The sequence below is a fragment of the Dasypus novemcinctus genome, chromosome 1, assembly GCF_030445035.2.
Source record: "Dasypus novemcinctus isolate mDasNov1 chromosome 1, mDasNov1.1.hap2, whole genome shotgun sequence".
In the NCBI taxonomy this organism is placed as follows: domain Eukaryota; kingdom Metazoa; phylum Chordata; class Mammalia; order Cingulata; family Dasypodidae; genus Dasypus; species Dasypus novemcinctus.
The window spans coordinates 130,499,730-130,513,835 of NC_080673.1; positions in this window are offsets into that span (position 1 = coordinate 130,499,730).

Below are 14,106 nucleotides of genomic sequence, written 5' to 3' on the forward strand. Positions count from 1 at the left end.
TAGTTATTTGGTGGTATATTGGAATTTTTTGTTTTCTAGTTTTCATTAGCATAATTCATCAGAAGTAGTCTTACTGTCTTTTGTTTCATTTCTTTTTAAAAAAAAAACTTTTATTTTTTTTATTATTTTTTATCCCTGTCCCCCCCCCCCCCGTGGCTTTTTGCATGCTATCTGCTCTCTGAGTCCCTTCACTGTGCGTTCTTCTCTGTCTGTATTTATTTTTATTTATTTCCTCCCACCTTGCAGCTTGTTTGCTGTCTGCTCTCTGTGTCCCTTCACTGCATTTTTGCTTATTTTCTGCATTTTTGCTTATCTCCCTTTTTGTTGGGTCACCTTGCTGAGTTGGCTCTCTGTGGCACTTGTGGGCTGGGCAGCACTAATGGCTCTTGTGGGCCGGGCAGCACTCCGTGGTTACTGGGCCAGTGGCTCTCCACAGAGTGTGGGCAAGCCTGCCTTCCCAAGGAGGCCCTGGGACATGAACCCAGGGCCTCCCATATGGTAGACGGGAGCCCAACTGATTGAGCCACAGCAGCTTCCCTGTTTCATTTCTTTTTATGTCTAGCTAGAGTTAAGCAGAAGGTCTTTTGGTTAAAAAGTACTTAGTCATTTTTCTAAGCCAGAAAGAGTATGAAATATATAGGACAGGCTTTGAAATGAAAAGAGCATCATTGAATGCTTTTATTAAAAAAAAAAAAGTAACTCTGATTTTACATTGCTAAAATTTGCCATTTGATATTGGCATACATATTTTTAAAATGTGGTTATGTTATACATTATTTTAATTAGCATTTCTCACTTTATGGTTTTTTGCTAATGACATTATTTGCTGCTTATTTTATATTTATTTTAGACTATGGAAATGATGTTAGACAAAAAGCAAATTTGAGTGATTTTCTTGAGTTCAAAATGGGTCATAAAGCAGCGGAGATAACTCACAACATAAACAACACATTTGGCCAGGAACTGCTAACAAACGTACAGTGCAGTGGTGGTTCAAGAAGTTTTGCAAAGGTGACGAAAGTCTTGAAGATGAGGAGCTTAGTGGCCAGCCATCGGAAGTTGACAACGACCAATTGGGAGCGATTATCGAAGCTGGTCCTTTTACAACTATACGAGAAGTTGCTGAAGAACTCAATGTCATCCATTCTACAGTCTTTTGGCATTTGAAGCAAATTGGAAAGGTGAAAAAGCTCAATAAGTGGGAGCCTCATGAGCTGACCGAAAATAAAAAAAAATAGTTGTTTTGAAGTGTCCTCTTTTCTTCTACACAATAATTATGAATCATTTCTGGATTGGATTGTGACATATGATGAAAAGTGGATTTAAATGACAACTGGCAATGGCCTTCTCAGTGGTTGGACCAAGAAGAAGCTCCAAAGCACTTCCACAAAGTCAAACTTGTACCCAAACAAGGTCACGGTTATAGTTTAATGGTCTGTTGCTGGTCTGATCCACTACAGCTTTCTGAATCCTCGTGAAATCATTATATCTGAGAAGTATGCTCGGCAAATTGATAACATGAACTGAAAACTGCAACACCTGCAGCCGGCATTTGTCAACAGAAAAGGCCCAATTCTTTTCCATGACAACGCCTAACCTCACATCGCACAACCAATGCTTCAAAAGTTGAACCAACTGAACTATGAAGTTTTGCCTCAACTACCATATTAATCGACCAGCTAATCATGCTAATCGACCAGCACTTCTTCAAACATCTTGACAACTATTTGCAGAGAAAATGCTTCAACAACCAGTGTTGATGCAGAAAATGCTTTCCAAGAGTTTGTTGAATCCTGAAGCATGGATTTTCACACTACAGGAATAAATAAACTTATTTCTCATTGGCTAAAATGTATTGATTGTAATGGTTCCTATTTTGTTTAATGAAGATTTGTTTAAGACTAGTTATAATGATTTAAAATTCACAGTCTGAAGCCACAATTCCTTTTGCAATAACGTAATACATTGCATTGGTCTTCCAGGTTAGGAAGTCTGTTCAGCATGCTGTATTGTGAGGACATAACAGGAAAAAAAAAAAAGAGCCATTTCCCAGCATCTTTCACATTTTATCTTCACGATCTGGACTCAATTTTCTTTAGAAATTCCCAGAATATTCACAACACTTATATATTAAGTGATATTTATAAAACTTCTATATTATTACCAAGTTAGAATGGATAATCAACACTTGATAAGATGAGCAAAGAGGAAAAAGAAAACAACAAACCCTAGGAAAAATACTCCAGGATAGAGGAGTAAATGCAGTTATTCTTTCAAGTATATTTACCCAATTCAACAATTTGTGAAGCAATCCAAGAAACAGGTTTTGAGCACCACATTGTGAGAGGCCCTGTGTTAGCTGTAGTTGTGGAAGTGGTGTTGTCGGAGGGTGGAGGTAGGGATGAATACCCAGGAAGAAGTCTGCCTTTGAGCTGACAGTTCATAATAAAGGAAGTTATCCTCTAGTAGGGCAAGGAAAGACATAAACAACATGAAATTGCAGTGATTGGAGAAATCCTATTGCTGTGGATTGACTTGTGAACCCCCCCAAGAGAGATGTTGAAGTCTTAACCCCCAGTTGCTCAGAGTGTGACTTATTTGGCAATAGGCTAATATCAGATGGAGTTAAGATGAGGTTGCACTAAAGTAAGGAGGGCCCCTTATCCTGGTGTCTTTAACAGAATAGAAAAGGAGACACAGATAGAGGAGATGACACCATGTGACGACTAAGGCAGAGACTGAAGTGCTGCAAGTCAAGGATCCCCAAGGACTGCCGATCACCTCCAGAAGCCAGGAGTGAGCCCTGGAACTGATTCTTACCTACAGACTTCAGAGGGGACATGGCCCTTTTGGTACCTGGCTTTCAAACTTCTAGCTTCCAGAAACATGAAACAATATGTCTCTGTTGTTTTAAGCCACTCAGTCTGTGGTACTTTGTTGTGGCAGTTCTGGGAAACGAACACCTAATCAGGATGGGGAATCAGGAGAAAGCACATCAAGGAAGTTCTCAAGGTTCAACACGTTGGCTATCTTGAGGTATAGTTGGGATTTCAACAGATGGAAATCGGGGCAGAACTAAGTCTGTAGAGTCAGGAGGAGAGGTACATGGGTTTGGTTTGGCTGGAATCTAGGGCCTCTTCCCTTTCTCCCTCCCTTCCTTCCCTTCCTCCTTCCACCTTCCCTATCTTCCTTCCTTCTCTTGCTCATTTTCTCTATCTTCCTCCTTCCATAGTATAAAGAATAGAATAAAACCTGCCTTGAGCAAACTGTAAGAGGGAGTGAGACATGCACATGAACAGTTCCAATTCGGAGTGATAATTATCCTAGAAGAGACCCAGATGGTGTGATATGTGACTTTGGAGAGGGGAACGAGGCTGCCTATTGGAAAGATGATGGAAGGTTTCAAGGAAGAAGTGGAAATGAGGCTAAGATCAGAAGGATTGGTAAGATTTAGACCAATGGAAATAAGGGGAAAGGCAAGACCTTGAAAAGTGTACAGAAAGGAAGAGTGGTGAGTGTATAAAGGTATGAATCTTCTCTTTTGGTATGATTTTGAAGTGTATGATGGGAATAGTGGTCCAGATTAGGTAAGTGCTTGGAAGCTAGGGTGGGGATTTGGGACCTTAGTCCATAGCAATTGGGAGCAGGTGGGTGATATTATCAAAACTGCACTTTAGGAAGATTAATTTATCAACATTGTATAGGATGGATGGGTGAGAGAGGAAATGAAAGCATGGAGAAAGCTTGAAAGTATCACCATGGTCCAGGCAAGAGCTACAGGTATGAACTCAGTAATTTCAAGGAAGGAAGAGCAATTAGAGATGAATGGGAGGCATGCTGTGTAATTAGAGGTATTATAAACTGGTAATGGATTGAATATAGGGACTAAGTAGGAAAGAGGAATCAAGAATATCTTCTCTGCCTTTTCACATTTGGGGCTGTGGAATGCCATTTATTCTTTTTTTTTTTTAGGTTTTAAAACTTTTTATTTGCATATTAAAAAAATTGTGCATTCCAATAATTAAAATAATTTGAACAAAAAAAAATGGCAGTCTGATTAAACTGCATTTTACAGCCTGTAGGACACCTTGGACCAACTTTTGCTTTTACTCTAGATTTCACTGTCGTCCTTCACCAACATGCAAGTTCTTTTCCTTCCCTGCCAGCCAGACAGGCAGATGGGAGAGGCAGGCACGGCCCTCCTTGTCAGTAGTTCTCGATTCTTTGATGTGAAAATGTGCAGCACAGTCATTTAAACTTGACCAACCTCTTTGCATCTTACAAAGTTAACAGCTAAAAGAAGTAAAATAAGAAGGCAATGCTTGTGGAATGTACAGTGCATATTGGCAGCGCCCGCCTCATTACAATTTGCCTGCTTGCTTCTCCTGTTCTATCGTTTCTTTGGGAGGTAGTGGATTTTTCTCTTGCATTTCTGTCTTCTTCAGTTTCGACTTATCGAATTTCTCTATCTCAGCCATATCGGGTTTGTCAGACATGGTTGCAGAGGAAGCCAAGCGAGCCTCGAGCAAGGAGAAGCCGGTCTGTGCGGGGTTTGTCGCTGAGTCCCATTCATTCTTTAAGGATATAGGGTCCTCTTGTTAGAACACATTTTTTTACAAATTTGTCCTTCCATAGGCTTTGCCTTTCTTCCTTTCTCCATCCCACTCACCACCCATTCTGATGATGGTGTCAGAATGTTTCTCATTTATCATCATAACCATATACAAAGAGGCATTCTGGTTTTATAATAGACAAGAGTGCGGTCACCCCTCGGGCTGAAGTGTGGTTTGCTGGCCTGGCAGGGGAGCGGCCGCGGTAGGCCTAATTCCGCTGCCCCCATAATAGGGTGGCTGGTCGGACTCACCGCCACCCCTGAAGGAAGCTCGGCATGGGCGCAGAGTGCCCTCGGGTCTCCCCTTCTCAGCAGCCATGCTTCCGCGGCTGCCCCTCCTCCCAGATGGCGCCACCCGATGCCTGTGGGGCAGCACCCTTCTTCTTCTTTCTCCCTGCGCAGGCGCAGGGCGGAAAATTCCAGTCTGCCCTTTTCCCCTCCCCCGACAGCAGCAACAGCCAGGCGTGGGCGGAAAATTCCAGTCTGCCCTTTTCCCCTCCCCCGACAGCAGCAACAACCAGGCGTGGGCGGAAAAATCCAGTCTGCCCTTTTCCCTTCCCCCGACAGCAGCAACAGCCAGGCGTGGGCGGAAAAATCCAGTCTGCCCTCCACCCCAGCAACAGCAGCCACCAATCCCTAAACCCTGCCCCTTCCCCCAGCAACAGCGACAGCCAATCCCTAACCACCACCCCTCCCCCGTCCAGTACCACCCACTGACCTTTCGCCGGCAACCAATCAGAACAGGGCGTGGCTTCGACCAATCAGCCTTCCCCAGCCCCTATAAAACTGTTGCCTCTCCCTCAGTAAAGTGGACTTGCGTGTTTACCTTGTCTCCGCGGTAGTTCTTCTGCCGTGCGCCCTCCAGTCCTGAGAGCCCCCGACAAGGGCCTGGCCTCCCTTGTCCCCAGTCCGTCGCCTGCTTCTCCGGGCGACCCCTTCGTCGCCTGCTTCTCCGGGCGACCCCTTCGTCGCCGGCTTCGCCGGGCGACCCCGTCAGCCGAATCGCGCAACCCCTTGTGAGACCGATCCCTCGTCTGCTGCCGGACCGACCCCTCGTCCCAAGTGGGACCGACCCCTTGTCCCAAGCGGGACCGACCCCTCGTCCAGAGCTGGACCGACCCCTCGTCCGCAGCCAGACCCCACCTCTACCGACCGAGCAAGCCGCCGCAGTTGGCGCCCAACGTGGGGCAAGGCAACCCCACCACAGCCTCACTCCATAACCTGGCAGCCCCCCCCTCCTCTCTTCTCACTTTGGGACTTCTCTCGTGCAACATTGCTGCTACCTGAGCCTTGGCTACCTCATACGATCCACGGCGGTCTGGGAGAATCGCTGGATGGCTTTCTCCTTCCATGTCGGGGGCTTATACCGACCGCTATGATTAAGAGGAGCCTTGGATTTCTCGGGAGCGTGCGCTTGCACGTCTGAAGTAATCCTACCACAGCCCTACGCCCTCCTCTCTTCTCACCTTGGGACTTCTCTCGTGCAACATTGCTGCTACCTGAGCCTTGGCTACCTCATATGATCCACGGCGGTCTGGGAGAATCGCTGGATGGCTTTCTCCTTCCATCTCGGGGGCTTATACTGACCCGCTATGATTAAGAGGAGCCTTGGATTTCTCGGGAGCACGCGCTTGCACGTCTGAAGTAACCCTACCACAGCCCTACGCCCTCCTCTCTTCTCACCCCTATCTTTTCGCTCTGCATTGCTGCTCCTGAACCTTGGTGACCTCATATGATCCACGGCGGTCTGGGAGAATCGCTGGATGGCTTTCTCCTTCCATGTCGGGGGCTTATACCGACCCGCTATGATTAAGAGGCGCCAATAAAACTCTCAGGAGCGCGTGCCTGAGCACCTCCACCCCTGCCTTCACCTCTGCCTCCTCCCCTCCACGCTTGCTCCCCTTTGCCTTGCTCCACTGCTCGTCGTCCCGCCCTCCCCTCGTCGGGGCCTTCTCTTGGCCCGCGACCACCGTCGGAGCCCCACCGGATCCGACCCCTCGTCTCACCGCGCACCTCGGCTCCCATCGCCGTGCTCTCAAGGTAAGGGCCCCTTTTCTTATCGGCTCCAAAAGGCCATTAGCAATGGGTAACATCCTATCTGCTAAGCAAGCCCCACAAGTTCGGGCCCTCGCCGGTCTCCTAGACACTCACCGGTGTAAGATCTCTTTCAAACAGCTTCAAGTATATTGGGACCTTCTTCTCCCCTTTAATCCGTGGCTTACCATGTGTCAGCTTTGGGACCCGGACACCTATACTCACCTTATAGATAGGGTCACTTTTGCTGTGGAGCAGGAAGGTAAAAGATTCCCTCCTGGCTTATTACAGGCAACATGAAGTCCAGAAGAAATCTTAAAGGGTATAATCTATGATATGCTATATAAACAAGGATTTAAAAGCAGCTATACCAAGAAAGTAAGAATTATGAGTCAACTGTAAATAAATTATATATTTCTGTTAATGTGTTGTAATTGTTCTGTGTTTGTCTGTCTGTTCGTTCAATGTCAACGTATATTGTGATACCTCCGGATGGTAAATATAAATTACTAGAAATCTTTAAAAGAGCTCTATTCAAATGGCCAAAAATTAAATAAGCGCTTATATTAATACTTAAGTTTATTATATTAATACATAAGTTTAAATGTTAATAAGATATCTACAATTAAAAAAAATTGTAAGTCTTAATTAACAAAATTAACTGTACGTCTTCATAAAAAGTTGTTCTTGCCTAGATTAAAATGAATAACTTATTTTTCTTCACAGGATAATATAAAGAATGTAAAACTTATATGAATATTAAAAAGGTTAAAAGTTTGTAAAAATGCTAACGGAAATGTAATAAGTTTTGCAAAAAGACGTATTTTGTCCTACAGTAAGATGGCTAATTTTTCATAAACTCTTGAAATTTAATTTGCATGCGGCAAGTGTAAAAGGTATTGTGATAACTTTACGTAGGGGAATGTGTTCTGTAAGGATAAAATTTATCTTCAATAGTTTACATTAAGGTATTAAATGGCTAATTCCAAAAGGTCATTCTTAAATATATATATAAAAAACTAAATTGATGATAATAATAAAAGGTAATTTTATAACAGGAAAGATTAACAGCAACCAAGCTCCCCTGCCAACTTGCTTTTAGGAAATGGTTTCTAATATTGCATGCTACTAAGTATTTAAAGAAAAGTTATTCTTAAGGAAACAAAAAATGGTTTTGTCTTTGCAGCCATTGTCTATTTAGCAACACCCCTCGCTATCGGCCTAGCCACTGTTGCGCCGGACGATTGGAACCTTAAACAAAGACTCCTCCTCACTGTCATCTTCCTATCTATCGCTCCTATATTTACTGCCCTCATTCTCCTTCACTTATAAAGCAGTCTCCTACAAACCACAAAGCTTCTGTCTTAAACATACCATTCTCAACCCTATCCTCTAAATGATCTTCTCACTTCCCCCACAGCCTTTAATACTCTATTTCTTCCTCATAACCTTTGCTTTCTTGATAATATTTTCCGCCATCTGTCTAGCCGCTACCACCCCAGAAGATTGTAACCACGGCCCCCCATGCCGCCATCGCTCTCAAGCAGCTCCAGCCCTGCTAAACGGCCCGCAACCCGCTTTCCCCGGCCCGTGGCCTGCTTTCTAGCATCCAATAATGCTTCTGCTCTTGCCTCCCCATACTTCTGCGGAGCTTCCTCCTGTCTCGACCTCACTCCTCTTCTCAGCCATCCAAAGCGTCCTTTCTCGTCCCCCGCCCCCCTCCTTTTTTCGCTTGAACCCGTACTGCATTGCAGATTGGGCCGCCCCATGTCGGCCCGCCCCATTAACATCGGCCTCTCTCGCGCCCATGAAGACTTTGGCCTTCTTATTGTCCTCGCCTACGTCTCCACCACTCCCGACGCTGCCGCCACCACCGTCGCTGGTGCCCTGACGTGACTTGTCCTCACCGCTGCGATCCTCCAGACCATCACACAGTCTGCCTCTACCGCTCTTCGCCACCAAGAAGAGATCAACTACCTGTAACGCGCTGCCATCCTGGACTTTTAACAAGCAGATGGACCTTATAGCCACCGAGATCAACAAGAATTGGACATTGGCCACCCTTGCTTGCAACGGCAAGATACTGCCCCCCAAATTGTACATTTGTATCCCCGTCATACTCACCTCCCTCTTCAGCCCCGCTTCCCTCATTGCTTACTGCCTCTTGGGCCTCGGCTACTTGTTGCTGCTACCATCCTGGCCCTTATTTGAAAAGAAGGGGGAAATGCGGTCACCCCTCGGGCTGAAGTGTGGTTTGCTGGCCTGGCAGGGGAGCGGCCGTGGTAGGCTTAATTCCGCTGCCCCCATAATAGGGTGGCTGGTCGGACTCACCGCCACCCCTGAAGGAAGCTCGGCATGGGCACAGAGTGCCCTCGGGTCTCCCCTTCTCAGCAGCCATGCTTCCGCGGCTGCCCCTCCTCCTGGATGGCGCCACCCGATGCCTGTGGGGCAGCACCCTTCTTCTTCTTTCTCCCTGCGCAGGCGCAGGGCGGAAAATTCCAGTCTGCCCTTTTCCCCTCCCCCGACAGCAGCAACAGCCAGGCGTGGGCGGAAAAATCCAGTCTGCCCTTTTCCCTTCCCCCGACAGCAGCAACAGCCGGGCGTGGGCGGAAAAATCCAGTCTGCCCTTTTCCCTTCCCCCGACAGCAGCAACAGCCAGGCGTGGGCGGAAAAATCCAGTCTGCCCTCCACCCCAGCAACAGCAGCCACCAATCCCTAAACCCTGCCCCTTCCCTCAGCAACAGCGACAGCCAATCCCTAACCACCACCCCTCCCCCGTCCAGTACCACCCACTGACCTTTCGCCGGCAACCAATCAGAACAGGGCGTGGCTTCGACCAATCAGCCTTCCCCAGCCCCTATAAAACTGTTGCCTCTCCCTCAGTAAAGTGGACTTGCGTGTTTACCTTGTCTCCGCGGTAGTTCTTCTGCCGTGCGCCCTCCAGTCCTGAGAGCCCCCGACAAGGGCCTGGCCTCCCTTGTCCCCAGTCCGTCGCCTGCTTCTCCGGGCGACCCCTTCGTCGCCTGCTTCTCCGGGCGACCCCTTCGTCGCCTGCTTCTCCGGGCGACCCCTTCGTCGCCGGCTTCGCCGGGCGACCCTGTCAGCCGAACCGCGCAACCCCTTGTGAGACCAATCCCTCGTCTGCTGCCGGACCGACCCCTCGTCCCAAGCGGGACCGACCCCTCGTCCAGAGCTGGACCGACCCCTCGTCCGCAGCCAGACCCCACCTCTACCGACCGAGCAAGCCGCCGCACAAGAGCAGTTTTTATTGTAACTGTTATCGAGGATTTTACATGTAGAAAGATTTTTATAGTGCATTTATACTGTGGGAAAAGTATAACGTTTTCTCCAGAGTTCTTATCATGGTGTGCAGATTATGAAGTCAAATTTTTACTTTCGATGGGGATAGGAAAGGGAGGGCAGAGGTTTACTTGAGGGCGTTACTGATTAAAGGTTTGTAAGTCTAACAAGTTTTCACTTGTTCCACTGTGTGTCTCCTTCAGAACTATAATCAATTTGGCCTGTGGCAGCAGCTGCTTGCCAGCATTGACCTGTCTGCCTAGACCCTGTAGGAGTTCTTCCATTTTTCTCACTCCATTTACCATCCAAGTCTTGCTTGAGCCCAACCGTTGGGGGACAATATGCCAAATGTCCCTCTTCCTCTAAAATTTCTCTTGTTGCTATCCTAAACATTTTCTTCCTCTCATCTTCCCTTCCTCCCTTTTCCTTCCTCCCTCTTTTCCTACACAGATATGAAGGTGAATAAACGTACCACTTCAAACCTTTTCTGAATGCTTAAAACAATAGAGGTTCGTTTCTCATCTCGAGTCACAGCCATGGCTCTTTATTCTGGGATCGAGGCTGAAAGAGCTTCCCCAATCTTGGTCCTGTGGCAGAGAGAAAAGAGCAGTTGTGGATCCATGCAATGGCTTAAAACTTCCGCTCAGAGGCGGCACATGCCACCTGCCCCCATGGACAGTGTTACATATTTTAAGTTTGTTCGTGTTGTTATAGCAACAGTCCATTTCTGTACCTGTTGGCTTTCTCTAGTTTATATTGTGGTATAAACAATCCTGAAATCTCAGGGAACTACACAATAAAGCATTGATTCTTGCTAAGCAACATATCAACATGCCAGTTCTTGGTCAAAGGCAGCTCTGTAGTTTGTAACTCTGCTCAAGTGTCTTCATTCTGGCTACCAGGCTGAGGGTGCAAATCCTCCTTGGGTTCTAGGCAGAGTGAAAGGAACCTCAAACTTCTTTTATTTTTAAAAATAGAACCTATTGCCTATTATGTGGTAGGGTCTGGTTTTCTCCTCTCCCCATCCTTTCTTCTAATGAGGACTCCATCCTGGAACCCTGGCCCATACCTGGCCAGGATAATTGAAAACGTTATTTGAAAAAAGGTATTTGGAAAAAGGTGAAAAGATTTAGTCTCTGCGGCGGCTTGCTCGGTTGGTAGAGGTGGGGTCTGGCTGCGGACGAGGGGTCGGTCCAGCTCTGGACGAGGGGTCGGTCCCGCTTGGGACGAGGGATCCGTCCGGCAGCAGACGAGGGGTCGGTCTCACAAGGGGTTGCGCGGTTCGGCTGACGGGGTCGCCCGGCGAAGCTGGCGACGAAGGGGTCGCCTGGAGAAGCAGGCGACGAACTGGGGACAAGGGAGGCCAGGCCCTTGTCGGGGGTTCTCAGGACTGGAGGGCACATGGCAGAAGAACTACCGCGGAGACAAGGTAAACACGCAAGTCCACTTTATTGAGGGAGAGGCAACAGTTTCATAGGGGCTGGGGAAGGCTGATTGGTCGAAGCCACGCCCTGTTCTGATTGGTTGCTGGCGAAAGGTCAGTGGGAGGTGCTGGACGGGGGAGGGGTGGTGATTAGGGATTGGCTGTCGCTGTTGCTGGCGGAGGGGGCAGGGTTTAGGGATTGGTGGCTGCTGTTGCTGGGGTGGAGGGCAGACTTGAGTTTCCCGCCCACGCCTGGCTGTTGCTGCTGTCGGGGGAGGGGAAAAGGGCAGACTGGAATTTTCCGCCCTGCGCCTGCGCAGGGAGAAGGAAGAAGAAGGGTGCCGCCCCACAGGCATCGTGTGGCGCCATCCGGGAGGAGGGGCGGCCGCGGAAGCATGGCTGCCGAGAAGGGGAGACCCGAGGGCACTCTGTGCCCATGCCGAGCTTCCTTCAGGGGTGGCGGTGAGTCCGACCAGCCACCCTATTATGGGGGCAGCGGCTTGGCCTGCCGCGGCCGCTCCCCCGCCAGGCCAGCAAACCACACTTCAGCCCGAGGGGTGACCGCAGTCTCTGCTGGCATGATAACACCATTAGTTTAGCAAAAAGAGTGAGCAGAATAATGTTTATCTGTGGACATTTTATTTCCAGGCTGGAAGCAGAGAACTCTTTGTCCTTCATCCTCTCTACCTAACAATAGTTTGGAAGGACTAGATGTGCAGTGCTTTATCCTCAACCTCTTCCTCATTCCTCCCCGAACCCCGCCTCTCAGCAAGGGGAATACTGGGTGGAACCTATTGATTGAGAGTCTTTGCCAGAGTTGAGGCAAGGAAGAGATAGAATCCTGAGGGAGAGGAGAAAGATGGAGGGGCAATGGCAGGAGAATAGGCTGAGGGGGGTTTCTCTAACACCCATATGTCTGGTGGACTTTGGATTCAGGGGATAACTTAAGAACTGTTTTTTCCAGCCTCTGTGATTTGTATGATTAACTAATAGTATGGGTTCTGTTTCTGGAAATGGTTACACATTGCTATCCTTCCAGTGCTTAGGGACATGGGTACAGAATCTCAATACCTTACACAAATAAGAGTAGGGCTTCTTTGGTGGAGGGATGGGACATGTTGCCAACTCCACTGCCCCCAGTGCTGCAGACTCCTGGGACACTGAGAAATAAAGTCTGAATACCTAAAAGATGAAGTTATACTCCTGTGGTCTTCTATCACCTAACCATTAAAAAAGACTTCTGGGGAAAAATTAATTTTTTGTTGCTGTTCTTGGAAAATGAGGAACCATTGTATTACCATACCTTGAAAAATTCCAGAAAAGGGAAGATGTAGTAGATTGAATTATGTACCCCAATTTAGATATTTTCTTCATCTTAACCCACTTTCCTGTGGTGCAAACTTGTAAATAAAACCTCTTGAAGATGTTGTTAAGGTGTGGTCCATCTGAATGAGGGTGGGTCTTAATCCAAATTACCAGAGGACTTATAAGGAGGCCGAAGCTGGAAGCCAACAGAAAACCTGACTGAAAGAGCAGATGAAAGAAGAGGACATTGCCATGGACCAGAGTTATAAGCCAAGGAACCCCAAGGATTGCCAGCAGCCAGCACCAGAATATATATTCTTTGGGAAGAAAATTAGCCTTACTGATATTTTGATATTGGACTTCTGGCCTCTGAAACCATGGGCCCATAAAGGCTTGTTGTTTAAGCCTGCTGCTTGAGTGGTATTTGTGATAGCAACTCAGGCCAACAAACATGGGCTAGAAGGCAAGGATTCCTTTATATATAATTTATTCTTTGATAAATATAAGTGTTCCAGCCACTGAGAGCAGGTTAGTCCACCTTGTGTGATTGAAGAAGCAGCTATCAATAGATGTGGTGGATTTGGAAAAATAACCTGGAGGAGATCCTTTAGGAAACTTGCTGGAGAGGATTGGGAACACTTCCCAAGCTGAAGAAGGCTAGGTGGCTTGCTACGGTGAACAAAGCCAAACTTGCTGACTTGAGTTTGGTATTTGTGGTGAGAGTGTATTCATGATTTTTTTGCAAATAGGTAACTGGATCCTGGATCCTGAACCCTGAGTCGAGGAATCAGAATCAACTTGAAACTCTGTAGACTTGACGTAAGGCTCCATTTCAAAATGGCTCTTGACAAGGTGCATGATCTGGGAAACTTGGAACCAGGCCAAAGCAAAGTAAGTTTGAAGAATTTATTTTCCTTCCTGTCAGCTGCTAAACACTTGGAAAATAGGGCTCGTTCTTTCCGAATGAGTCTCCTTCAGCAAAATGTATATTTTGTGTTTGGGGTGGCAGGGGGAAGAATGTTCATTTCCAGCTCCTCTGTGAAGATGTGTTAACGAGTGAGGAGGAGGCATCTTTTTTATGAGAATATTGGCAGCTTAGGGGCAGCACACAAGGAAGGGTATTTACAGATTTATTGTCGAAAGGTGTAGATATCTATACATACAGCTCCCAGCTGAGAGAAAGCTAGGGCTGACTGCTACAAAGGTCAATGCCAAATTTAAAGCATCTTTTTTTGAGATCATTTACATAGCATTTTATTCACAAAGCATTGAATAGCTTTCTGTTTCTCAGGAAAAAATAGTCATTAACATTTTTATTTATCTCTCTTGGGTTGTAATTCTGTTGTTATAAGTATGGATACCCAAAAGAGATCCTGCTGAGGAAAAAATGTTTCTTTTCCCTGATAATGAGGAGAAAACAGGGGTGACTGAT